The 25,974-nt window shown below is 40.5% G+C and overlaps 1 protein-coding gene across 5 annotated transcripts in view; it reads left to right on the plus strand.

Annotated features, from left to right (window-relative positions):
* Positions 1 to 1,451: 1,451 nt before the first annotated feature.
* SOCS5 (suppressor of cytokine signaling 5) overlaps positions 1,452 to 25,974 on the plus strand; it is a 34,179-nt gene continuing 9,656 nt past the window's right edge. Inside the window, exon 1 of one of the 5 annotated variants that reach the window (XM_030035472.2) lies at positions 1,452 to 2,505. The gene's annotated coding sequence lies outside the window, so the exon portion shown is untranslated. The other 4 variants (XM_030035475.2, XM_030035471.2, XM_030035473.2 and 1 more) reach the window with 4 other exon arrangements.

Genomic DNA, 25,974 nt, shown 5'->3' on the forward strand with positions numbered 1-25,974 from the left:
TTTACATCCTCCAGATATTTATATAAATTGATGAGATCCCCTGAGCCTTCTCTTCTCCAGACTAAACAGTCCCAGCTCTTCCAGCCTCTCTCCATAGGAGAGATGCTCCAATCCCCTAATCATTTTAGTGGCCCTCTGTTGGACTGTCTCCAGTAGCTCCGTGTCTCTCTTGTACTGGGGAGCCCAGAACTGGACACAGTACTCCAGATGTGGCCTCACCAGTGCAGAGCAGAGGGGGAGGATCACCTCACTTGACCTGCTGGCAACATTCCTCCTAATGCAGCCCAGGATACTACCATCCTTCTCTGCGGCAAAGGCACATTGCTGGCTCACGTTCAACTTCGTGTCCACCAGGACCCTCAGGTCCTTCTCTGCAAAACTGCTTTCTGACCAGTCAGCCCCCAGCACGTACAGGTGCCTGGGGCTGTTGCTCCCCAGGTGCAGGACTTTGCATTTCCCCTTGTTGAACTGTTAGACTAACTAGATCCTGGCTATGCTGGCTCTATTTATTTTGCCTGTTGTTACTACTTGTTAGCTCATTCTTTCTTGCACTGTTTATGTAGGACTGCCAAGTGGCAATTTAGCTGCATCTGTGCTGGGTGCACACGAATCCTTCACGAGTGCTACTCTGTTCTAGAAATGTAAATTCACACATTGGCCTCATCAGTATCATTTGAATGCAACTAACATCAATTATGTATGTTTCATTATATTTTTCATCCCCTTCCAAGGTGCAGAATTACTTATACAGTGTATTATTTCATCTTTGGGGGTTTTGCTGGTAATGTATATGCTAGGCTGTGTTCTGTATGCAGAAGTATTCTGAAGCTGCCTCTTCTCCAAGCTTCATGAGGCCTGTTACCTCATCCTGTCCTCACAGGGCAAGTGCTGCAGCTTCCCCTGGACAACTTGGTGGCCTCTGCTGAACTTGCTAGTTTGTTGAGGTTTTCCTTACATTCAAGGACCCAAAACTGGACGCACTATTCTACACGTGGCTCAGCAGAAACAGATAATCACTTTCCCTGGCTGTGCTCCTGGTGGTACAACCCAGGATGCTCTTGGCCTCCTTTGCTGCCAGGACACACAGCTGGCTTGTGGCCAACCTGCTGTCCACCAAGACCCCACATCCTTTCCTGCAAAGCTGCTCCCCAGCCCACCAGTCCCCAGCCTGTACTGTTGCAGAGGGCTCTTCCTTCCCAGGTGCTGGACTTGTTGAACTTCCTTCCATTTGTCCTTGTTGAATTTCATAGACTTCTTGTCAGGCCATTCCTCCAGCCAGTCCAGATCCCTTTAAATGGCAGCTCTGTCCTCCAGCATTTCCACTGTCCCGCTCTGGCATCACCTGCATCCTCCTCAAAAGTCACTGAGAAAGATGTCAAACAGTGCGATACTCTCCTTGCTACTGGCTTCCAGCAGAGTACAACCCACTGACCCCTACCCTCTGAGCCTTATGATCTAACCATTTTTTCCCCATCTAACTGTCTACTCTCTGTACTGTAGTGTCCCAGTTTGCCTGGTAGATGCAGAAAGATGAGATGCGCTCTGTTACTTGGAATACCAAGTTGTCTTTTTGCGCTGGTGTAGCAATGAGTGATTCCTTTGTCTGATGTGATCAAATGTACTACATCTGTACTTTAGCCAAGCAATGAGTTTGCTCCCCATTATACAGAGGAAGGGAAGGGAGAAGAAACTGTTTTGAACAGGGTTATTACTCCCTTCCAACAATACCCACGTGTCTTCAAGATTCTCAATTTGTAAGCGTTTAGTAGTCCCTTCTGCTTACAAGGAACCTTTTGACTTCTTCGCATACAATGCTAGGGCAGCGGGGGGCGTTCCTGAACGAGCAGCTGCCTCAGCAGGTATGTCAGCCATGTAGCCATCTCTTTAAAAGTATGCACTCAAACCGCGCTGCGGAGCTGCTCTGAACACTTCTTCAAAGGTTTTAAGGGCTAGCAGCGCGAAACAGAGCCGGGGCCCGCACCGCCGCCGGGCCCAGGCAGCCGGGCTCCCCCAGCCTGCTCGCAGGGGACCGGCCGAGCCCCGTCCCGGGCCTCGGCTCGGTGGGATTTCGGAGGCCGAGCGAGGCGGTGCCTCCCTGGGGCTGTCCCCGCCGGGGTGCGCATGGGCTGTCCCGCAACGCCAGGGAGGCCGGGCACGTCTTAACCGGCCCCCGCGGGGAGCCGCTCGGCCTCCGCTCCGGGAAGAAGCGCCGGGCGGCGGCCACCGCCGTTCCTATTCTGACGCCGAGGGTCGTGGGTGACTTTCGACCCGGCTTCAGCTTCTGCGTGCTGCCAGAGAACCGCGGCCGTTCACTCCCGCCACCGCGGAGCCCAACCGCACCGACCCACCGCTTCCTCCCGTCGGCCCCCGCCACGTGAGCGCGGCCCTCCCGCGCCCCTCGCCCGAACCCAAAATGGCCGCCGGCGAGCCCCTTCCCAGATTGGGCATGGTGCCCGACTCCAAGATGGTCGTCAATGAGGATACCGCCGGAGACAGCCGTAGCGGGTCAGTCCGAACGCTGCAGCCCGGTAGGCTGGACGATGCCCCGCCTCAGCCAGCCTGCCGCTCCCATTGGCGCCGCGGAGGGCCAGGCCTGCTCTCATTGGCTAGCAAGGTGTCGCTCCCGCTCTCTCCGCTCCAGGGCCCGGGGAACTATTTTCCATTCGGCGGAGGGGAGCCGGGGAGGGGGCTTTACCGCCTCGCTTCGTGCGCGCCGAGTGGCAGGCGGCGGGCCCGGGCGGGGCGGCGGAGGATGCTGCGGCCGTTGGGGCCGCCGGGACGGCGCTGAGGCGTCGCTGTCCCCACCGCGGTGTAGCGGTAGGTGCTTCCCGGTCGGGGCTCGGGCTCGGCCTCGGCGGACGGGACCTGCGCCGCTCGCCCCCCGGCGGCCAGAGGCGGCCGCTCCCCGCCGCGGCCCCTGCCCCGGCCCCGCTGCTGCCCGCCGAGGCCGCGGCTCCGTGAAGGAGGCGGGGAGCTGCCGCCGTCTCCAGGCCGCGGGCAGCCAGCGCCCGAGGGAGCCGGGGGAAGGGACGGGGCCGGGCGAGAGGTAGGGGGAGGGCTCGGCTGCAGACTGCCGCCGCGGGGCTCGGCCGGGCCGGGGCGCGGCGGGGTGCCCGCGGAGGAGAAGGCCGCCCCGGGCGGGGGGACGGACACGCAGCTCCGCTCTGTCCCGGACACCCTCCCGAGAGAGGCGGGGCCGGGGTCTGCAGCGAAGCCCGGGGGGCAGGGGGTTAAACCTGCCCCAGCCCGAATCCGGTGCCAGCACCCCGAGGCGGTCGGACGGGGGTGCCCCGTGTTGGGCAGCTGGCGGGACGGCAGCGCCGGGCTGCTGCTCCTCTGGAGCTTGCAGGGTAATTTTGAAGCTGCTGCGGGGCAGGGGTTTGGTCGGCGGTCTCCTGTGGTTGAGTTTGCGCGCACGTTTGTCCGTATGGAAATCACCCTTGCAAGATTGCCGTTAAGGAGTCTTCAGGGCACACAACCTACTGTTAACTCCTCTGTGGAGGGTGGTACGTTAAACATCAGGCTGTTTCCCTCATGAGCACTCATAAAAGTTTGGAACTCGTCTTTATATGCATCTAACTCAAAGTTATGAATGGTTTCTTGGAATTGTAGAAGCAGTAAATCGTGTTATTTCTGCTGCTGTTAAATTTGTAATTCAATACTTGCACTGAATCACAATAGCTTAATCCCGTGGAATACATTTCTGTCTCCGATATGTTTGTTTCATTGGGTTTGTGTGTCATCTGATCATTTATTCTTATGAACACAGCATGTACAATAGTTACGCTTCCATTCCCTGAATACTTACAGAATGCATCTTTTTTTTTTTTTCCTTCTCTCCTGTCTCCTCTAAAGCTTGTTGAAGTTTTCTGCAATGTTTCTATGATCATAAGCTATAAATTTTAGGCTAATCATCATATGGGGTACCATATCCCATCATTTGAGGTGTGATCCCTGACCATGCCACACAAACCCTCTTATGACAAATATAGCGCTTTTCCACTGAAGCTAATTACAGTATGGTTTGTGAGTTTGGTAGAGGTATGGCTTTTTTCACATAAATTGCAAGAACTTCAAGAACGCTTTTGTTGGTGTAGTATATTCCTATAACAAGAAAATATTTTGGGGATAGATGTGGCCCAAGTGTACTATTTGCAGGGAGACGATATGAATGGAAAGTACTACTGAAGCTTGCATTTATATAACCTTACTTAAAAATAAATAAGTTCCATAAATTTGCACGGAAGTTGACTGCATATAATTTTAAATTGATCTGCCTCCTTCAGAATACAGGTGAACTAAGTATGTGCATTGGATATCAAGATGAGAGTGAAAATTTTGAGAGGTTTTTTCCTGGCTTTAAAACATTGTGCAGAAAACTAAACTGCATTTTCATGACTAAATACTTCAAATACATTTGAGTGTTCTGTTTTCTTGAGTTTTTCTTTATCTTAGCATCTTTTGTGTAATTATTTTTTAAACTTAAAATTCCCTTAGAGATGAGCAATAGCTTTTTTTTTTTTTTTTTTTCCTTCTGGGTGAATGGAAAAAGGATCCTTCTGTGGTTGCAAGTACCACAGTAAATATTTTACTACGTTTTAAGTGTATTATCATTTAAAATGTAGCTTTAGAGTAGTTTCACTTTAATAATTTTGTCAATTTCTACAATGAGGGTGTAATTCCTAATTTCCTTTCATGTAAACCTGGTTAACTTCAGTTTATGGATGTTACTCCAAGATACAGTACTCTTACAAAGTAAAATACTTTAAAAGTATTTAGTCCCATTCCACCTCACAGAGTGTATTTGTGCAACATGGAGATTGTAATTTATGGGTGCCAGAAGTTTTGAGTCCAACAAATTATTGAGGAGGATGGAATGTCCTTTCATAAGTCCATTTCAGGAAGGGAAGTTGGGGTTGTGTCACTAGGTAATGACCATGGAGTACATCATAGCTGCCAAATGCTGTTTGCCTTACTCACTTAGATCTCATAACTTTTCTTCTGAGTTCAAATCTGTCATGTGCCACTGTGCACACAGATGACATTAGGGCAATTTTGTAGTTAAACTGTTACATCCATAGAAACCTTGAGGTGTGGTTCACACATCTCAAGATCTTGTGTTATGCAGGTTTCTGCCATTAAAAGCTTCCTGCTGAAGATGTCATGCAGCCCTCAGCCTCAACATAACCCCTGTTACCTTGAATATCCCCAGCTGATGAGGTTGCTATAGTGAGGTATTGAAAGAAGGCAAGTTTCCAAGTTAAGAACCTCCTAATTCACTCAGTTGTCACTCTGTAAACGAAGATATTCAAGTGGACCTGGTATCAAAGCAATAGCCTTAGCAATAGGGTCTCTGTCAGAACAGATTTAATTCTGTCTTTTTGTGGGTTTTGTACAATAATAACTATGGCAGAGTGAATTGGCTATACTTTTACGGTGTATTCTTTGTCATTCCAAAGCAAACTACAAAAAAGAGAAAACAAACCAATTTTGAGACCTGATGGACTGAACTGCTGAAATCTGTTCTGATTTTCCAGTTGATCTAAATGTCTTGCATCTACTCTGGTTTCAGAATTGCATTAACAGTACAACCAACTAGTGAATTCAGACAGCTGGGTAACATGCAATAGCTTGACATGACTTCATATGTATGAGAGCATTGGAAAAATGGCTGGGTTAGTTCTTGGAGGAATATCTAGAATTTCTCTTCTCTTCCTCTTTTAATGATGGCAGATACATCTAAGAAAGAGAGAGCAGGTGGGAGGGATTAGAAATCAACAGTCTTCTATTAAGAAAGGGTTTTTTTTATCTTCTTTGAAACATGTGAAACCTGTCATTCTGCAGCAAGGTTCTAGAGAGATGACTGTTTGTTGAATTTAATGTGGCAATTCATGTGTTTCCCTGATGGACTAATAACCCAAGATGGTATAACATGCATTTTCCTGGTCTCATTCATTATGTTTAAAGTTAAGTAAGAGATGTACTTTAGGCTAATCAAAGGATAGTGATGATTGCTGTTAATAGTTGTAAACCATGTTGTCCCGTGATAGCCTGTTGCTAAATAGCTCAATTTTTGGTAGGTACTTCATGGGATTCAGATAACTCCATGTAACTTTAATACAGTAGGTTTATCTGTTCTTAAGATTTAAAGTGGTGATGTTTCATTACTGCTACAAATAGTGAAAACAAACATAAAATCTACACAGGATAACTTTTTCTTCACTAAAATGTACATTCATGACTGTAGAATGAAAGAACGAACTTTTGATGTAAAGGCTTCACCATAAACTCCTAAAATATTGATTCCTATTCCAAGATATTGGAATAGGCTAGCTAGTTAAGTAATTCTTGAGTAGCTGTCTATTTTAGGCTGATTTCCTTGCCTCTCGTTTCCCCAAGAGCTATGCTTGGTAGTTTCTTCAACCTTAAGGGGAAATTAGAACTTAGTATTATGTTGTGGTATTTATTCCCAGAGGTGTCATTAAGGCCACAAGGTTTGGTTGTGTTGAGCAATAAGCAGTGCCTCCCCTCCATCTGATCATGGCCTGCACTGTATTGAGATGCCTGCTGTCTTCTAAAGATGTCTACCTAGTTTAAAAAATGCATTTTGATTTATGGGGTTTGAGGTCAGAAGGATTATCAACTTTTCTGATGCTGTTAACCTATGCATCAGTTTGAAACAAACATGCAATTGCTCCATTAAATAAGAAGTGCCCTGAAATGATATGTGTTTGTGTGGTTTGGTTGTTGGACCACTTATTTTAATCTTTGAGCTATATCTAGTTAAAATATTGTATTTAAAATTTAGTAAATGTATGCTATACCTTCTGGAGCCCTTATACTTTGTCAGCTCTATAAATTAACTCTGACACACTGAATATTTTTCACCAGCTAACGTAGCTGTTAGTTAAGTTAAATAAAGGAGAAAAGCCCACATGCTCTCTCCAAGCATACAGCTGGACATCTCTGTTAAATTTTTCAACAAAAATGAAATTTTGATTGCTTTTTAAAGCTTCATGAATACACTAATCGGTGAATCATCTAATGTGCAGTTTAGTTTCAGGAAATATGAAATGGCTTACAAACTTCATGGTTATAAGATTATGCAGACCTGAAAATCTCAGTAAGAAAATGTGTGCAGTGGTGGTGGTTGGTATTTTTGGTCGTGAGAGAGGCTGGCTAAAACTCAATGTAGTTTTGCATAGTCTGCACTAGTTTATATGCTAGAAACTCCTTTGACAAATTATCTGTGAGGAAGGAAGAATAATTTTACAGGTTTATCTGCTCTTGGGACCTTATACAGATTTTGTTAAAGAAGTTGGCAGTCAGGAACCTCTTCTGGATCTGTAACTGGTCCTGAATTCCTGGATAATGTGGTAGTTGATTTTCACCCTGTGCTTTTACATGGCCATGGTTGTTGAATTCTTCAGCCTTAATGTTGGACAGCTGCAAAACATTTAAAGCCTGTCTTTGAAAGATTGGGATGAGAAGGAGGGGGAGATGGAGGCTGCCCAGATAAGTAATACTTCTTGAGGACTCTGAAGTATTTTCTTTATAGGGCCATATATGGTGTGTTCCTGGCTAGCTGGATACTACTTGATTATGTACTGTGTTGTCAGCTGAAGTATTTAAACCAGTAGTCCTTTCTTGTGAAAGTCTGGGTTTCTACAGTAATTAAAGAATCAAAGAGGGCAGGAATTTGCTTTTCTTTTTGCTGCAACAGAATAAGAACAATTTCAGTGCAGTGCATAATGTCTCTTTGTAAACTCAGGGTTTTTATAATAAATATTCTCATTGTTGAAGATGCATGGAGCATTCTTAGAATATTGTTTTATTACAATACTTACGGCAAACACCAGTTTCTTACAGGCAGAAGCTTTTACAGTGTTTGGAAGTGCTTTCTGATTGGAGTATATTTACAGAGGTGAAATTTGAAAGATTGTTTAAAAATTTAAGTACAGTAGAAACAATTGAAAATAGTTTTTTGCAATACTAAATCTGATAACATTTTTGTTCCTTTTTAGCAGAATGAATTCTGATAGTAATTCAACAGTCAGCCTGGCCCCCAGATGAAATCTTTTGGGCCTCATTGCTCAAGGCCCAAATGTCAATCATAAGGACTAAGAATTGTGATTCTGGGATAAAAAGGTCTGGGATTTAGCACCTTTTACATATTTCTGTTAGGCTAGTAGAGACTCAAGGACTGCAGTTGAATGAATTAGGTTTGATCAAGACTGTGACAAAAACTCATCAAGATAATCTCTTAGAATGTTTGGCCTTTAATAATAAGAACTTAGGTTGTAGTAATTGCTTATGCCACTTTGACTTAATTTTGTTCATGGCACTTGGCTAGATAAGGATGAACGTGTTTAATAGGGCAGACCTGCAAGTACCCTGTTTCTTGAAAAGAACTTGAACACCAGACTTCCATCTCCAAGATGGCTCTAACTTCTGATACCTTGAATTCTGTCTGCTTAGGTACATCTGCTTTTATATCCAACTATATACTCTCCCTCTGTACCTTAGGTTTTGGTTTTGTAGTAAGGCCTGCGCAGCAGAGTCTCATTTACTGACTGACTTGCTTATGGAAAAAGTACCCATTACTAAACTTTGTTGTTGGAGAGCTTTTACATTTGGCCTCTGTGAAGAAGGAAGTATTTTAGTCATTCCACTAGTGCAATAAGAGGTCTCTTATTCTTTTGAAGTAGCATATGGATAAAGTGAATTAATTCTAGGCTGCAAATTATCTTTAATCCTCAGTGGACTGGAATCTTTGTGTGATAGATTTGGTTAAACACTTATATTGCTTAATTGATGCTTTGTTTCCTTAGATCTTTAATTTTCATGTTTCTGTTGGGGAATGGTGAATTACGTACTTTTTTTTAAACATATGTTAAACCTCACTTGGATAGAAAGTGGAATTCAATTAAATATACAAATAGCATTTTAAAATTGGTTTGTAGTTTATTACTTCAGATGTGCTGGATGAATAGTTAAACCAGCAACTTTATCAAAACACATTTTTTATTTAAAATTTGCTCAATAAGTTAAAATTTCTATTCACTTGTGTCTTGCTGTATTTTAGATTTAGTAGATCTCATTTCTCATTCATTGGTCTTACTCATGGCTTGGAAGAGGAAAATAACTGTGCATTTTTAAGCTGCCAAATGGTTGTGGTAGTAAAATTATTAATGCTTAGATTGGGAGGTCTGGCTAAGAGGTTATCTTTACTAAAAGAACATTCCTTTCAACTAAAAGCTAGCAGTCTGTGATTGTTTCCAACTCCCCACTGCTGAGCTAGCATAATGCCTAGTGGGTGTGCCACTCCTATAGGCTCCACCAAGAGCCATGTCTCCATATTGTCATATTATTTACTGCTTGAGTCCTCCTTAGGATTGTGGCTGTTTAGCAAGGGACTATAAGGAATCCATCTCTTCCAGGGATGGGTACCTGGCTTTGTTAACATAGAAAGGATTGTTTTTTCCTCACCTTTTTCCTTTTTATGAAATAGTATATAGTTTGGGTCTCTGTGATTGCTTGGCAGAGAACCAGGAGAGATGCTGTCAATGTTCTTTCACTATCACTGTAGTTAATAAAGCTTCTGTCTGACCTATCCTAAATTGTACCTACGTTATTATGCACTTGGGTGTCCCCAGATTCTCTGGCACAGTTTCTCAATGTTTTTTAATTGAACCAGTTTGTTTAATCCATGATGTTCTCCTTTCTTTTCTCTTCTAGGTTAGTTGCTAATGGCTTGTTGAGGGAGGCCAGCTTGCTAGGGAGACCAACTCTGAAAGTCGGCATTGGCCTAAGAGAGTGGGCTATGGTGTGTGATGGGGTGAGGAGATGTAGAGGGGTGATGGTGTTGTGTTGTCCCTACAGACTGCAGTGACTTGTTCTCTCTTAAGTCTCTCTCATCCAGCCACACTCTTAATGTAAGAAAAGCCTCTTGAGTCCAATGAGTAAAGTTTCTGCTGCCAAGATCTCGCTGGGTATTTCTGCAAGTTCTAGCCAGTGGCTTAACTCATTTGGACCATTGACATTCTTTTAAAATTTGGCAACAAACACGATTTGCTTTTATTTTGCGCTATTTTTATTTATTTGTTTATTTATTAATAGTAAGTCAAGGCCTTAATGCAAATTGTCACAATGCTGGGTAGATTTGGATATAAATTGGATTTAAAGTTTCAGTATCAGACCAGCTTTATCTTCAAAAACGTATGTGGCTTATCTACTGAAGAAGTTACTCATAATTATTGTCCTTATGATCTGGACACCTTATTTATGGAAGCAAGAAATTTGACAACAGGACCTCTGGTTCTTCCAGATGTAAGACAAATCATATGTAATAATTGAGATTAAAATTATGAGATTAAAATTTCTCTTAATATAATCTTAGAGAATGCAAAGGTACTACCTGTGGGTTTAAGGCCCTGAACTGCAAAGTACTGACTCTGGGAGAAGATATCAGGGATGTGTTAATAAGTAGTTCACCTGGTCTTGTATTCTTTGCTAAGCAGCATGTGTTGGCCAGACAGGTTTTTTACTAGGTCTACCTTTTGATGGTCTGGGCTATTCTTATGTTACATCCCATTACTGTATTTCAGGAGTGCATCGTCTGTCTGTTAGTATTTGCTGACATTATTAGCTTATAGCCTGGTTTGGCAATTAACAAAATTCTGTCCCATCTTGGATTATGACATTGTGATTGTTGGTTTCTTTTGATGACTTAGTTATCTTGAGAAGAGAATGTTTAAAATGGACTTTTGGAGAAAATTTGCTTAACGTATTGTGCGCTGGTAAAATTGTAGAATTACTGATTTTCTAATTCCTATTCACTTACTCACTTTGAGGATGAAAATTCTTTTTTGTTCTTGTAAAGATAACTTAGCAATTAGTCCTTCAGTATGACAATTCCAGAATAACTTCTCTTATGGTCTTCTATGGTGCTTTCATATCTTAATTAAAATGTTTGCAAGTTCAGTAAATCCACATGGTAGTCTATATTATAGAGGTATTTTTATTGCCCATTGAATTGTATCCTAGCAAAATTTAGTTGATTAAATACAAGGACTCTTTCAGATTGACCTGCTGATCTATCATTTCCCTTTACTGGAACTAAAACGAGAAAATCTAGGAATCTGGCAGAAGGTTTAATTTTTATATATATGCTGAAACAGTTGTGCTATAAGAAGTGAGAAAACTGCTTTGCCTCAAGAGCCTGGGTTGACCAGTGTCAATTCTCATGTGCAGATGATATGGTTTTGTTCTCTCAAATTCCTTGGGGTCTGAAGCATCTGTTAGAGGATTTAGCATTTTTGTTGGTAGAACTGTTAGTCCTTATATGCATAAGGCATGGTTTTGTTCTCCTTTGGGAGCGAAGCATCTGTTAAAGGATTTTCAGTGTTTTTGTCAGAAGGAATGTAACTAAAATTCAAAACTATCAAGTAATTACACTTATCTATAGTTTAGGGTTGCTTATGGGGATGAGTGGATGACTGATGACCACTGCATTGAACAAGTTTTCTATTTTGATATTTGTCTAACAGTTGTGAACAGAATAAATGAGGTTAGGGGCCTTAAGGTCCAGACCAGTAGAGTAATTTGTGTCTGAAAAAGTAGTAGTCATCTTGTATTTTAGATTAAGGTTTGGACTTCGATTCCGTATGGCACGTGGCTTTGGAAAAACATTTTGTTCTACTGTAGACCATAGAAATGTATATAATTCAGGCAAAACTGAGTTTTTGTTGATTAAACTTATACTTGTTTCCAGGACTAGGTCTGGAAGCCAGCTTCTAGGGGCTAACTCTTAAGTGGTCTGAAAATTTGAAATCTCCCTGCTTTTGTGTGTTGTTTGGTTCATCCCTTCCCCACATTTATTGATCAATGTTGTATTTTTTTTGGTGAGTGCTGTTTGGCTTTTTTTGCAACTAGTATTGATCAGAATTTTAAGAACGGAAAAAATTAGCATAGTAATATATCACCAGTTGTCGTTTTGAGGCTATCTATATTTAAGTGATATTTGGAAATCCTTGTTGGTAGTGAGCTCCAGAGGAACTTTACAGCTCTGTTTTCAGCAATATAGTTGGTTTATTTGGGTAGAAAATACTCTTCCTGAGCATCAAAGATGACAACAGATAAGGTGAAGATTTGCAGTTATACCTATTTTGTAAATGGTTCTTAAAATATAAATGACTTTGTTCTTAGTCTGTAAGTTCTTGCTTATAGGCTCAAAAGTTATGTTATGAAATCATGTTTTGTTTCTGTAATGCAAATAATTCCCTTATTTTGACTGTGTAGCAGTAGAAACAAAGACTACGAAAGATCTACATGAATTCTGTCATGTTTTTTTAAACTCAAATATGAGAGATGAATCAATTTTGTACTGTGATAAACCAATCATCTCAATACTAGTAAAGTTAACATGGCATACTAATAGTATATCTATGCATAGTTGAGGAATATGTCATCCCCGTACTTGCTTTAAAGCCTGTAGTAACTGAAAAGAATCTTGATTTGCCAGTTTCATTGACAGAGGCATGGTATAATTTCACACAAGTTTTTTAATGGGACACCTGCAATGGTGTTTTCTGTTTTCCTGAGAAATATAGAGGCACTAAGATTTTTTTTTTTTTTTCTTTTCTCATAATCCCAGAGAGCAGCAAGTAAAACAAACCTGAAAATTGTGGAGAAAAGAGAATATTGTTATGTAAGGAGATAAAATGCCATACAGCTGTGGTTTACAATTTGTTCATTACTATTAAATTTGATATGATTATATTCCTCTTTTCTAATATTAATGCTTTGTTTGACAAAAGTTTGATACAGCAAAGTTGTGCAAAGAAATAGTTTTGCCCTTTTTGTTATGCAGTACAAATCTAGAAGGAGGCTAGTCTTATTCAGGGTCTGTTCTCAATTTTTTCCTGCAAACTCACTGCTTGTATATCATTTTCTGAGTTCTCACAAATGTTGGGCTTCGTTTCTTCTGTTACTCACAGACTTGCTTTTCTTTGTACCATTAAGTTATAGCTCTAATGCCAAAAAATCTACTTTGCAATTTAATTTTGGCTGACTTGAAGAGGGTCAGTAATTATAGTTACTGTTTCCAGCAAGTTGAGTTTTTCCAGCAGTCTTTCTATGAAGAATGTTACTGTGGATTAACTGAACACAAAAATGAGTCAAAAGCTTTTTTCTGCCAAAGGCAAACATAGGAGTAGGTGCTAGTAAGGTTTTCAAAACTCTGTTACCTAGGTAATTTGTAGATCTACTGTGAGCTGTTGCTCAAGGAAGTAAAAAACTGATTTAATTTAGTGAGAAAGTTACTGGAGTACAGCTTACTTGTAAAATAGATAGCAGTTTTGTGGAAGTATTGTAATTTTCACTCTTAGAAACAAGTTGATGTTGAAGTGTTTTTAAAGCCTACTACCTCCAAGCTTCCTGCCAACAGTGAGCTTGTCATCTTTAAAGCATGGTACCCTGTCTTTTTTCAAGTTATTCTGGGTTAAAGAGGACAGCAAGTTAACAGTTATTGATTTAAGAATATGCTGACATCACGGATGACATACCTAACAGAATTTCTTCTCTTCTGCCTTGCTAGTTTATGCACATTCCTTTAGTGTCCTGGAGGGGCTCAGGAGGCAACAGTGGCACTCTGCGGCAGCTGGATGACGTACTTTAGTCGTTCAATAGTGTGTGATAGTATCCACCTGATGCCTCTCTTCTGAAGGATATTTTAGTTCTGTGGTTTCATTAATCACTGTGTATTTTCCAAATGCTCAGTATGTGCTTTTCTTTTATAAAAACACTATAGTACTGGTATAAGGAATGCTTTAAAGGGAAACACTTTGCAAACGTAGCTGGGTTTGTAATTGGAATGGAAAAGTAGTCTTGATCTTAGCTGTCATTACTGTGCTGTCAGAAACCCTCATGGTTTGTGTATAGCAGGAGTTATGGTGGTGTTACAGATACAGCTATGTTGGCAAAAATTCTGGTCTTTGATTTGGGACAGTGATGGAAGCCAAATCAGGAGAAGAATGTCAATGTACAAAGCTACCTCTCTGTTACAAAATCTTACTAGGTAGGCCTACTGATACAGTACCATTTGCAAATCCCTTAAACGTAGATGAATCCAGTGCTTCCGATCCTTGTTTCCTACTCATTTAGCTTGGCATGTGTATTTTATTTTATAATCTTTTTACTGATTTTGGAGTTGAACCATGTATTTAGCTCTAATGGAAAGTGATTGTACTTCAACATTTGAGGCAGCATAGGTAGTTAAATGCCTCTATGCAGGAGCTGAGCCTGGGGCTCAAATAAATGCATGTAGAAAATTGCTACTCAAAAGGCTTTGCAAGCATATCTATCCTATATGTGCAGGAATTAAGTATATAGGAGTAAGCTGTGTATTCATGTACTTTGGTTGTTGTATGGGAGTGCACAGAAAGAAGATAGATTTGAGCCTCCTTGGTGAGGAGCAGCAGCAAAGGAGTGTATCATGTAGTGAGGGAGGAGAAGGAGGTAAAATCAATCTCTGTGTGCGTGGAGCCTGCAGAGCTGAAGCTTGCAGCGTGTTGGTAGTAGCACAACCACTGGTGGTGGTGATACCAAGCTTGTGTGTGATCCCTGGGCTGTAATGTAGTGCCAACAGGTAGCGCTTTTAAAAGAATTACTGCTGCTTTTGCATCTTTTTCCCCTCTCATCAGGTAGAAAGGGCATATGACCATAGAAATCTGTTGTGGGGGAAATCTGTTGTAGGAACACGTTAAAGTCCTTGAATACGTCCAGAGGAGGGCAACAAAGCTGGTGAAAGCTTTGTCCTATGAGTAGCGGCTAAGGACTTCAGGCTTGTCTAGTTTGGAGAAAAGGAGGCTGAGGGGTGACCTCATTGCTCTCTACAGCTTCCTGAAGAGGGGAAGTGGAAAGGGAGGTGCTGAGCTCTTCTCCCTGGGATCCAGTGATAGGATGGGTGGGGATGGTTCAAAGGTGTGCCAAGGGAGGTTGAGACTGGACATTAGGAAGCATTTCTTTACTGAGAGGGTGATCAAACACTGGAACAGGCTTCCTAGGGAGGTGGTTGATGCCCCAAGCTTGTCAGTATTTAAGAGGCATTTGGACAGTGCCCTTAACATGCTTTAACTTTTGGTCAGCCCTGAATTGGTCAGGCAGTTGGACTAGATGATCATTGTAGGTCCCTTCCAAAATAGTCTATTCTAGAAAACAAACAAACTAAAAAACCCACAACAACAACCAACCAGTATTTAGACAAAGGTATAACTTTGGACCAGGTGTAGCTATAGACAAAGGTATTCCAATTTTAGGCTGGCTGTGTGTAGTGCTCTTCTTGTGATAACTTCAAATAGCTTTAAATTGCCTGTAGTGGAAGTTGAGCAATGGTAACAGGATGTAAAGAGTTAGTGGCCATGGCTGTTTCTTTTTTTATTTATATATGATTTGAGGTTATATAGAATGTCCAGGACTGCTTGGAAGAGAGAAGGGTGAAAAAAAACCTCTCCTGGTCATTGTGTTTCCTTACTGTTGAGTTGGGGTTTTTCCCCTCTTCAAACTCTTTGAGGGGTCTTATCTGGTCCTTGTGGACTTCAGCTCCTGCTTACTGTGAGCCTAAAAGTCCTCTGTTTTCTGTAATAGCTTAAGAGAATATTGTGTTCTGTCTATGTCCATGTTACTTCACTTTCTTGTTCGCTGCCTCCACTTAGTACTACTCCTAGGATGGAGTATACCATTGTACAAGGTTAAGTCTGTGAAGTCTTCCAGTTAGGTGTAATATCTCTGAGGCTTGCAAAGGTCATTCTGATTTGCCTTTTGTATAATGTTTCTGGAAAAAACAAGATGGCATAGAGTGTTAATGTTACCTGATTTCAACGAGTAAACAAATAGTTGGAATTTTTAGAGAGGAAGATAGTTTTATGTTTTATTTCTGTTTGCTGGATCATTCTGCCCTGTCATTTCACTGAACCTGACATTGTCCATTACACAAATAACTCCAAGAGTGTCTAGCTGTTCACCCCGCATTTTGCAAACTCTTAATGGACAATTTGAATAGTTGTGGTTCTATGTCATTGACAAAGTGTCCTATTTTGTTGTGCAGCTGTAAACTTCTTAGCGAAGTGCACTGCTGCGTAAGTGAGAATGGGAGTTCACACAAGTCATTGTTCCCACTGGTGTTCTTCTTTCATCTCTTACTTCCATAGATAATAGGAAGTGTTAGAAAATTTTTAAGAGATGCTGTATTCAGTTGTTTATAACTTTGCTGAACTCTGATCTTTTGGGCTGAAGTACTTTATGCTTTTTCTTTGCCTTGAGTTTAATTTTGTTTAAAGCTTTCAGCCAAAATTCTTCATCTGTTTGAGGGGAAAAAAACCAGAATAATTGTCTGTGCCATTTTTTTATGGCAGTCTCTTCTTGGAGATATTGTAGTGCACCTCTGAACTGGAACATGTACTTGAAATTTGTCAGTGGGTGACCTCTGGCTGAAATGTAACGTTTTAATTTTATATGAAAATCTGGCAAAATTGAGCCAATTCTCTTTTTGGAAGTTTGTGATCTGAACATGGCAACATTTCCTTGTGGAATTCCCTGGAGACTGCACTCTGTGTGCTCAGCAGGATTTTTCTTTCAAGTACATCTTGGGACTCCAGTAAGCTGTGGAGAGCCTGGGAACCAGAACTGTCCCAAGTTAATTGTGGGGGGAAGTTGAGAGGGGCCTTATGGCACAAAGCCAGGTGGGAAATCTCTGTGAGACAGCCCTGGTGCACATCAGCTCCAGAATCATGGACTCATTCCTTGTCCTTTCCTGTCCCATCAGCTCCCCAATACCTCTAGACTCCAATCAACACCTGTACTCTTTACAGAGATGGTTTCTCCTGTGTGCGAACAGGTATGTTACTGCTGAGTGTAACGAGGATGCCACCCTTCATACTAGTATGTAACTGTGGGTTGTAGGGACCATACTTCATCACTTTGTATGAGTAGGGTATACGCATTTGGTCAGTACTGATTGCTGTGACAGTCATCCAAAAAAGCTCAATCTGATTCTTTAGAGACCTTAATAGATAAAATCTGGAAAGACTACTGAGACAATGAACCTAAAGAGTTTTTTCTTCAGGAGTGCCAAACTAGACCAAGTTTGGCTGTACTTCTGTAAGGATAGCAGAGGATATTCCACACAAAGTCCACACTTCCTGAATTTATAAGATGAGGAGGTGGTGGTGGTATTTGCTTTTTTTGAAGACACCCAAAATGTAACTTTTTTGAGCGGTTTTCCTACAACAACTTCAACTTTGAGATTAGGTGGCTACCCAGGCTATAAAATTCAGACCAAATCAGTAAGCTGCAGAAAGCCACTGAATGTGGTCTGATAATGGGAAGCATTAGGTGATGGTAATCAATTTAAAAAAAAAAAAAAAGTTTTTTCAAAGGCACATCCCTCTTGTTGGGAAGAAGACTTTAAGTCCAACAAGTAGGCTGAATTTCTGTGCTACTTTTGAGGTGGCTAGTTCAAGCTGTAAGAAAGATGGCCTTGCCTGTTGGTACAGTACACCTTGAAGTACCCTTTTTTAATGCATTTCCGCTGTAGCAAAATCCATGTCAATTATGTAGATGGTTGAAGTTGTGTGAGAACACCTTCATTGAGTTTTATTGCTGGCCTTCTGAACTAGCAGCAGAGCCCACTGCAGCAGTGTGAACTTCAGAGGAAGTTAGTACCCGATGGAGCAGGAGTTTCTTTTCCACGCTTATTCAGTATAGGAGAGAACAGACAGATTTTCTGAAAGATGTTCTAGTCTGGCTGATTATGAGAACTCTTATGAAGGTAAATCTTCATTTTTCTTCAAATCATGACAGATTTTAAATTACCTACTGGTTAGTCCTGTATGCCTGTGTGCCACTGATGTCAGTGCTATCAGAAATTTGTAGTCTCATGTGCAACTCAAACACAAGTTCTCTGGTTTTCCCCTCCTTCCCCCCACCTGACTGGTAGACTCCTGCCAATCTCTAGCAGAAGAGTTTGAGATCTGTGTGAAGCTGCACAACTGGGTTTAGTTACTTAGACCCTTCAGCTTTATCTAATGGTTTGGGGGGTGCTCAAGCTGTGGCTAATCATCATATCAAGAAAATGTCTTAGTTTTCATCTACAAATGAGAATTTGGAATTCTCATTCTTGTGATCACTGTGCATGTTTTCCATCAGGAATTCCTGGCCACTATGTGACAGTAGCTAGATGTGGAAACTGCCACATGTCTCCTAATGATAAATTGAGGGAATGTGTATTTCTACATCAAGAATCAAATTCTTTTTCATCATGGAGGATACTTAAGGATCATAGCTTCCTGAAATCATTTATTAAACAGGTTGTCCCTGTCTCCTTGAAAGTGTTTATGTGGATTGTCTGGTATTTTAAGTAACAGTTGAACCATCTTTTTGAAAAAATGAAGAGGAATAATTCTTGTATTTTTATGTTAACAGCTTTTCCTGTTAACAGTGTTACAGCTCCTGGATCTTCTGAAACATATAGTATTTTTTTAGATGAGTCTTAGTCTCAAGGCTTCATGTTATCTTTTTGCTGCACAATTATGACTTTCATTTGATCTTTTATTTATTAAAACATGTTTCCTGGTTAAGGTGAATCTGGTTTAACATTAAGGAGTGAGGTTTCACAGAAACAGCTAAACCAGTGTTAACAGCTCACTTCTCCCTTTCTCTCTTTGCATAAGACCGCAGAGCTTCTCCTACCCTCACACTGTCACTTCTCTTCCAGCTTCTTTTTCCTAGCTGAAGTGCTGTTTGTATGTCTGGTGCTTCCATTAATAAGCTTATAGTGAAAACGGAGGTCAGATGAATGTTGTTGGAACTGATGTAAAAGGATGGGAGGGAAGCAAGGATATCCCTTCTAATAATAGCAAAGCAATGGTAGGTTAGTTATCATGGACGACCACCCTTAGGGTGCCCTGGCTACGGCTAAATTCTGTTAATGAGAAACAACCTAGAAAGACCTGTACTCCTCTGTTCCTTTTGTGTAGGGGATGGTAAATTATCATCTCAGGCTGATATGGTGAAATAGCATCAATCATTCACTTTATCTCTGTTGTGTTTTGGGATTTGTTTGGGTGTGGGTGTGGGGAGCTGGGGGCTTTTTTTGTTGGTTGGTTTTTTTTGTTTGTTTTTTTTTTTTTTTTTAAATACCTGCTCTCTGACAAGTTCATCATCTAGTAGTCAATGTCTGATTTAGGTTTGCTCAGTTTTATGTGGTGCTGCACACTCTTTCTGCATGAAATGATCTCTTAAACCATTCATACAACTGAATCTCTGCTTTCATAGATCTGATTAAGGGCAAAAGAGGATTATTAGTTTTATTAGTCTTGTGCAGCTGGTAGTGCTGTTGTAAAGATTCATTTTTCTAGTCCGTTCCTTTGCTGCATCTTCTTGGAGTTCCTGCAGCCTATAACTTACACTTACCTGTATCAGCCAGGAGCCCATAGATACTTAGTGACTTTCCAATACTGAATGAGCTGTTGCGTGTGTTGGGTATTAGAGTGGTATCACAGGTCAGCGAGTTGCCTTTTTCAGGTAAGACATTTTCCTATTGAATAATAGGAATGCACATTAGCTAACCAGTGGGTTATTGGTCTATGACTAGGTAGGTCTGGGTGCAACAATCCTTAGTGAAAACTGGTGTCAGCTTTAGGATTAGATAGACAACATCAAAAGGCAAGGCATTTATATATTTTCTTTTCAGAAGAATTTTGGAGCTAACCAAATATGCACATTTTTCTTAGAAAATTGTCATCCTGTGGGGGCTTGCTTACTTAATATACACAGGTGCTTCTTTGCTAGAATAAGCATTTCATTCAGATAGTTTTGATGTAACCGATTGCATTATTTCAGGCCGAGAAGAAAGATGTAGCCACATCTTGACAAAAAGTATCACTTCCTTTGCATCTCTACTATGCAATAGAATCCAGCTCCCTAAAGATAAATTAGTAACATAATAATCTAGTTAACACCTCAGTTGTAACGGACTGAGGCAATAGGTGCTTTTAAGAGGAAAGACAGACCTGATTTTCACATAAATGATCGTTCAGTCTCTCTAATGCATATACTGTGCATATTAGTCAGTCTTACATTTTTGACAATGTGAAAAGTTTTTGCTTGAAGCTTTGATGGTACATCTTGATACTATGTTTTAAATCATGGGCATTCTTGTGTTGCATGGCAGGAGAAAAGTGTTACTTTTTTTTTTTTAAATTTAAAAACACAGAAGTCTCCTTGCTCATGACTAGAGACCAAGAGAGCCTCTACATTTGCTCGTTAGTCTTTTTTATGTAAAGGTGCAGAACACAAAAGGAGAGAAGGTATTGCAAAGAGCTGGATCCTTTACTGTGCTGTCACTCTAAGAAACATATTTTGTTATTGTTGGAGCAGTAAATCTAAACTTGGTAAATTATAGTCTCATTACCCTGAGCTTTTTCTTTTTAAAGATTGCTAATGGATCTTTGAGTACTGTTTAACATCACTATCAGTTAAAGGAATGGTGCAATTATTTATATAACATGTTCAATTAAAAACAGAGCAGCATACTCCATGGCTGTTAGGGTGAGTTTGTTCTAGTGATACCAGTGGTATCAAACAGTTCCATTACAGTCTCTTGTTTTCACAACCACCATAACTCTGCATTAACACTTATTGATTGGAATATTTTTCATACAGAGACTATGTATGAATACTGACTTTGCCTTTTAACACTTCTAAATCTCTGTTTATTTAAGTTCTGGAAATATTCATGCTACTGTACATTGTTGGAATTCTTGACTAGCAAGCTAGAAGTAAAACACCTAAAATGTGAAACTTGGCAGAGGCATAGATAAAGTCTCCGCTGAGCACTTTGCTTTAAAGATATTTAGTTCTGACTTTTCAATATTTATACTTAAACTGTCTTGCACAAAAAAATTAAAATCTGAAATATATCAATCTATATATTTTATATATATATAGACACATACAAACTATAAATATTTATAAATTAGACACTTGTTGGTTCAGTAATATAAAACTCTGCTAAGTTAACAGACTGATATTTTTTTCCCTTACTTTTAAGAAAAACTTCCCTACCTCAGGGGCTGAACCTGCAAGGCTAATGCTTAAATTTTTTTTAACTTGAATTTTAATATTGCAAAAAACCAAAGGGCAGAATTTCAGAAAGCTTCAAATTCACTGAAATCATGTTTCCTAGTAGAGGTCAAAATATATTTTAACTGTCTCTTCATACTTTTGGAAGTCCTACTTGAAATAGTTCGTGCAGTCTACTTTTAGCTAGTTTCCAGAATGCTGTGGGGTTTTTGTTGGGGTTTTTTGTTTGTTTGTTTGGTTGGGTTTTTTTTACTTTTTGTTTTGTTGGGGTTTTTTTTACTTTTTTTCCTTTCCTTAAAGATGCACTGTAATTTGCTATGTATCATAAACTGTCATTGCACATGCTTTATATGTCCAATATACAGAATATCCAGGACAGTCTTAGTTTTGATTTTCTGGCATATTAGTCCATAATTTGCCTTTAGTTAATTTTTGGTGGCATTTGAAAACCATCAGTTCAATTCCACTGCAATGTAGTAATAGCATTGATGTTGCAGTTGGCTGTGCCGCAGCGTGACCCTGCACAGCAAGGCTTGGTGGGTGCTCAGTGGCAGAACTTGCAGGTATAGAACCATAAAGCACGGGTTCCTTTCAGCTGGAAAACTGCAGAAAAATGTTTCTGATAGCTCTAACTGGATATAGTCTAGGCTAAAGTTGCCTGTGGATGAAAGTGAAAACATGAAACAGGCTAGACCTGCTGGCAGCTTTCCAGCTGCTTCTTTGCAGGGTTTATATTCTTTTACCTACCCCGTCCCAGCCTAGGGAACCAGGTGCATGCTGCCAATTAGTCTTGTCAAGACAGCCCAGAGCTTCTCTTGACAAGCCTGACTGCTGACAGCAGCTGTGGGGTAGTTTTAGGCAGGATTTTAACTCCTTGCTTGCCAGATACTTTGCAGATTAAATCTCCTGGTCTCATTCTGCAGTTATTCCAGTATGCTTCTGTTTTATGAAAACATGTTTTATACAGAAACTGAACTAAGATTGCCAGTGGTGCTATAGTGAGAGTTTACTTGTCAAAATTCTGGCATGAAAGAATGTAGCTTGGGACTTAAATCATTGTGAAGGTCACTTTATAGATCTGTGGTTGCTATCAGAACTGTCTATCCCAGGCCACCACCTTCTTCATGTAGAGTGTAGCTGTAGCTGGATAAGACACCAGGCTGGTCCAGCAATTTTCTCCCCAGTAGCTTGAAGTTTAATCTCTCTTCAGTATTGCAGTGTTATGAGGGAGTTTGACCAATTTACAGGTCATCCATTAATATAGTTATACTATAAATTGTAACTAAATGTTTCATACTTTTAAACATTTCAAGTAATTCATGTTGCTGCAAAGAGAAGCTTGTTTTTAGTTGTGGAATTTTCCTGAGTTTTCTTGTCTTTTACGTGTGTATGAGCTTATTGCTATCAAGTACATTGCTCCAGTAATGTTAGCAGTGAACAAAAAATACAGGTGCTATCCATAAACCTCAGTGGGTTTTTTATTTTCATCAGAAATGGCAAATTTATGAACTGAGCAACTCATAGTGCAAGAGAATATTGGTTTTTTTAAGTGCAGGTAGTAACATTTAGTTTTCAGGTTAACACTAACTTCATAATTGCAGTTCCTAAGAAATCACAGCTTAGGCTGTCACTCTTAGTTGTTGGGCTTCTAGAAACTTTTGAACTTCTGGGTCTATTTCACTCAAATTTGAAAGGCAGGCAGCTTTTTTTAGTATGTCTTGCAAATTGCATGAGTAGCAATACTGCTTTTTCCTATGTAGTCACCACTGTTGATACATCACTAGAGAAAGACAAGTAGAACTTTGTTTTCATCAATTTTAAGAGGTGGCAGCTAGCTAGTTTGTATTCGAGCATATGATCTTTTGCTTGGTCAGATGGAAGGGAAATACGGGAAGTAGCTGGATGCATGAGAAGAGCTCTGTATGTAAAGGAGATGCTTGTAAGCTGGTGGGGGGCAAGGGTACTATGGTCAGGGAGAGGCATTAGGCAGGCTGTTGAGGTTTTGAAAAATGTAGTGAGAAGAAATAAGACTGTTAAAACAGTATAAATTGATCCCAGAACAGAGGAGCTATCTGTTTGCAAAATAGCCAATTTGCAATTGAATGAAAAGCTCTGTTTTCAAAGTATCTTAAATTGGATGTTTCTACTGAGCTACTTAAGGATGTGGGATATGATTGACCCATCTTTTCAACTTTGCTTTATATTTCCTTTGCTTTTAGTGAGGCATAGCTATTAAGGTATGTTTTTCTTTAACTCAGAACTCCCAAGAATTACATACGAATAACCATTAGATCACTCATATCAATTTGAGACCTATTTATATTGTAGAGCTTGACAGAGAAGGATATGCTTTATTAGTGTCCTTAAAAGTAGAAACAAATTCTGCCCAACTAGGGGAGAGCTCCATAATTTTCTCAGAGTACTTATGGCTTTTGCAGAGGTCATCAAGAGGGCTGCCGTACTGAACGTGAACACTGACTGGAACCATTTATTCTGCCCACATGAATTTAAAAAAAGTATATTGGCAGCTTCTGTTTGAGGAGAGTTAAACATAGCAGTACAGAAAACATTATTTCAGCGAGTCACCTAGAGTTCTCTTCCGTAGTGGGTATCTTACTTTGCTAACTTAATGCTTTTTCTTGTAACTTCACCTAATCATTTGAAAAAGTAAAAGTTGCCTACTTAGGGTGTGTGGAGGTAATTTAAAGGGAACTGCTTCTGTTTAATGTTACTTGTGTGGATTTACATATTAGTATGAGTGGCCATCAGGATACTGCTTAAATGATTTGAGGGTGTCTTTACTTAGAATTAATATGTATCATTGTCTTGAACTGGCAGAGCTTCTATCATAGATATCTATCAGTATGTGGAGTTCCCAGTAGATCTGTATAACATTATTTCTGTATTAGTATCTGAAACTTGTTTGCTGTGTGTATTTCTGTGATCCTTATATAATTAGAAATGCTAGCTTTGTTCATGATGGTTGTATTATTATCCACTAGACTTGTGTAAGTACAGGGAAAAGAGTACTCCAGAAACAACTGTCTCTCTATTTTTAGTTCATTGTTGTTCATGTTCTCCTCTTCCATTGATGTTTTTCTGTTCAAGTGATTTTAGATTTTTCTGAACAGAAATGGATGGCAACTCTACAGTATTTTCTAATCTAACATGTGAACACATGTAGTCCTGACATTGTCCTTTTTGAAACCCCAAAGCCTAGTAAGGGGCTACAAGGATGTATCCCACTGTTCAAAATATCTCGGAACGATATTTTTTAACTGAAGTCACCAGTGTGTAGCTGCTTGGAAAGAAACTGGCAGAACATCAGCTATCCAAGCTAACACTGCTTTTTGCTCATTGTGAATCTGCACCAAGGATAGGAGGAGATTACTTCTTACTTTCAGGTTGGAATAATGGCAAAATATCATTATTTTTCTTTGACTTAACAGTCTGCCAGCTTAAGCCCTTGAAACTTGTAGCTTTCCCTGTGTTTTAGAAGGACGCATCAAGCCAACTCAATATTTTATTTTTGAAGTAAAAGTTTTCAGTGGCTGAACTTTCAACATGAATGTTCAAAGCAGCAGCTTAAATAGAGTCCTAATATCTCACTTTGCAGCCAGAGCCCCACAGCTGATTAGTATATAGGCTTCAGATTGAGATTTCTCTTCAAAGTAGCCATCTTAATATCATGAGTAGAACTAACCAGTGGTACTGTGGAAGGAAGCAGTCTTGCCCTGGCTGCTGCTTCCTCCCTCCTCATCTGCTCCTCCCTTGTGTTAACATGAGTGTTTATGCAGAAGTCATAAACCAGATGGAGTAAATGATTGAGACTTTTTCTGAGAATTCATTTTGGTCTGGATCAGTTCCTTGAGCTGGTTGACTGGGCAGCCATATGGTGTACAGACCACCTCCTGCACCAGCACAGGTGGCCAGGAAGAGGCTGACGCCATTTCTTTTGGTTGCAGTGCTGACTTACACCAATTTTGTGTGTTGCTGGAATTACAGCTTGGTATCCTTTACCTCTTCTTGGCAGGTTTGAGTTTTGATTTGAGTATTCAGACATTCAGACTCTTCTTTCTCCCTATACAACTGCACTTCCAAATTATCAGAGCCTGCTAGGAAAAAAACAGTAGCACTTTGCCCTAATAAGGCTTTCATGAACATTTGAGACACTTGGCCCCTTTACCTTGTCTAGTTAAAAAAAAAAACAGCCACCTCTTCCAGCCTTCCAAATCACTTCTTCAGGCTGTCTGCAGTGAGCACATTTGTGTGTGTGTGTGTGTGTGTAGAAAAATGCATGGTTCCGCTTAAGCCAACATATTCCTTGTTTTTTAAGAAATGTTGTCTCTAGTATTACAGTAGTAATTCATTATTTCTGGAATGTGTGTTGGAAGGGAGGAAATTGCTTTGTAATCCTTAGTATTGGCCTTCCTTCCTTCCTCAAGTGGGTTACTTTAAATGGTAGGTGTTTGCCAGCCTTATTCATTTTGACTGAATAAGGTTGAGGAGTGCTTATGTGAGCAGCTTTGTTAGGCTACTGCTCCTAGGGATGCACTATAGCAGGCATTTGGCAGTGTGCAAATTGGACATTAACCTCTTCAGCGAGCATACCTTAATGGAAGCAAATGTCTTTAATAATTGAGTGTCTCATCACTGCTGAGTGAATAATATAAAAGTAAGGAACAATCCAAGTAGAATTGTAGTCTGCCTGCGTTCCTTTTACTTCTACCTCCATGGTCCAAGGTGATGTGCACCAGCATCACTGAATGTGTTAGCCTGCTTGCCTTTGTAGGCTTGTGCTAACATTGAACTAAACAGTGTGCAAGGAGCAGA

Source organism: Aquila chrysaetos, chromosome 13 (genome assembly GCF_900496995.4).
Source record: "Aquila chrysaetos chrysaetos chromosome 13, bAquChr1.4, whole genome shotgun sequence".
NCBI classification, from domain to species: domain Eukaryota; kingdom Metazoa; phylum Chordata; class Aves; order Accipitriformes; family Accipitridae; genus Aquila; species Aquila chrysaetos.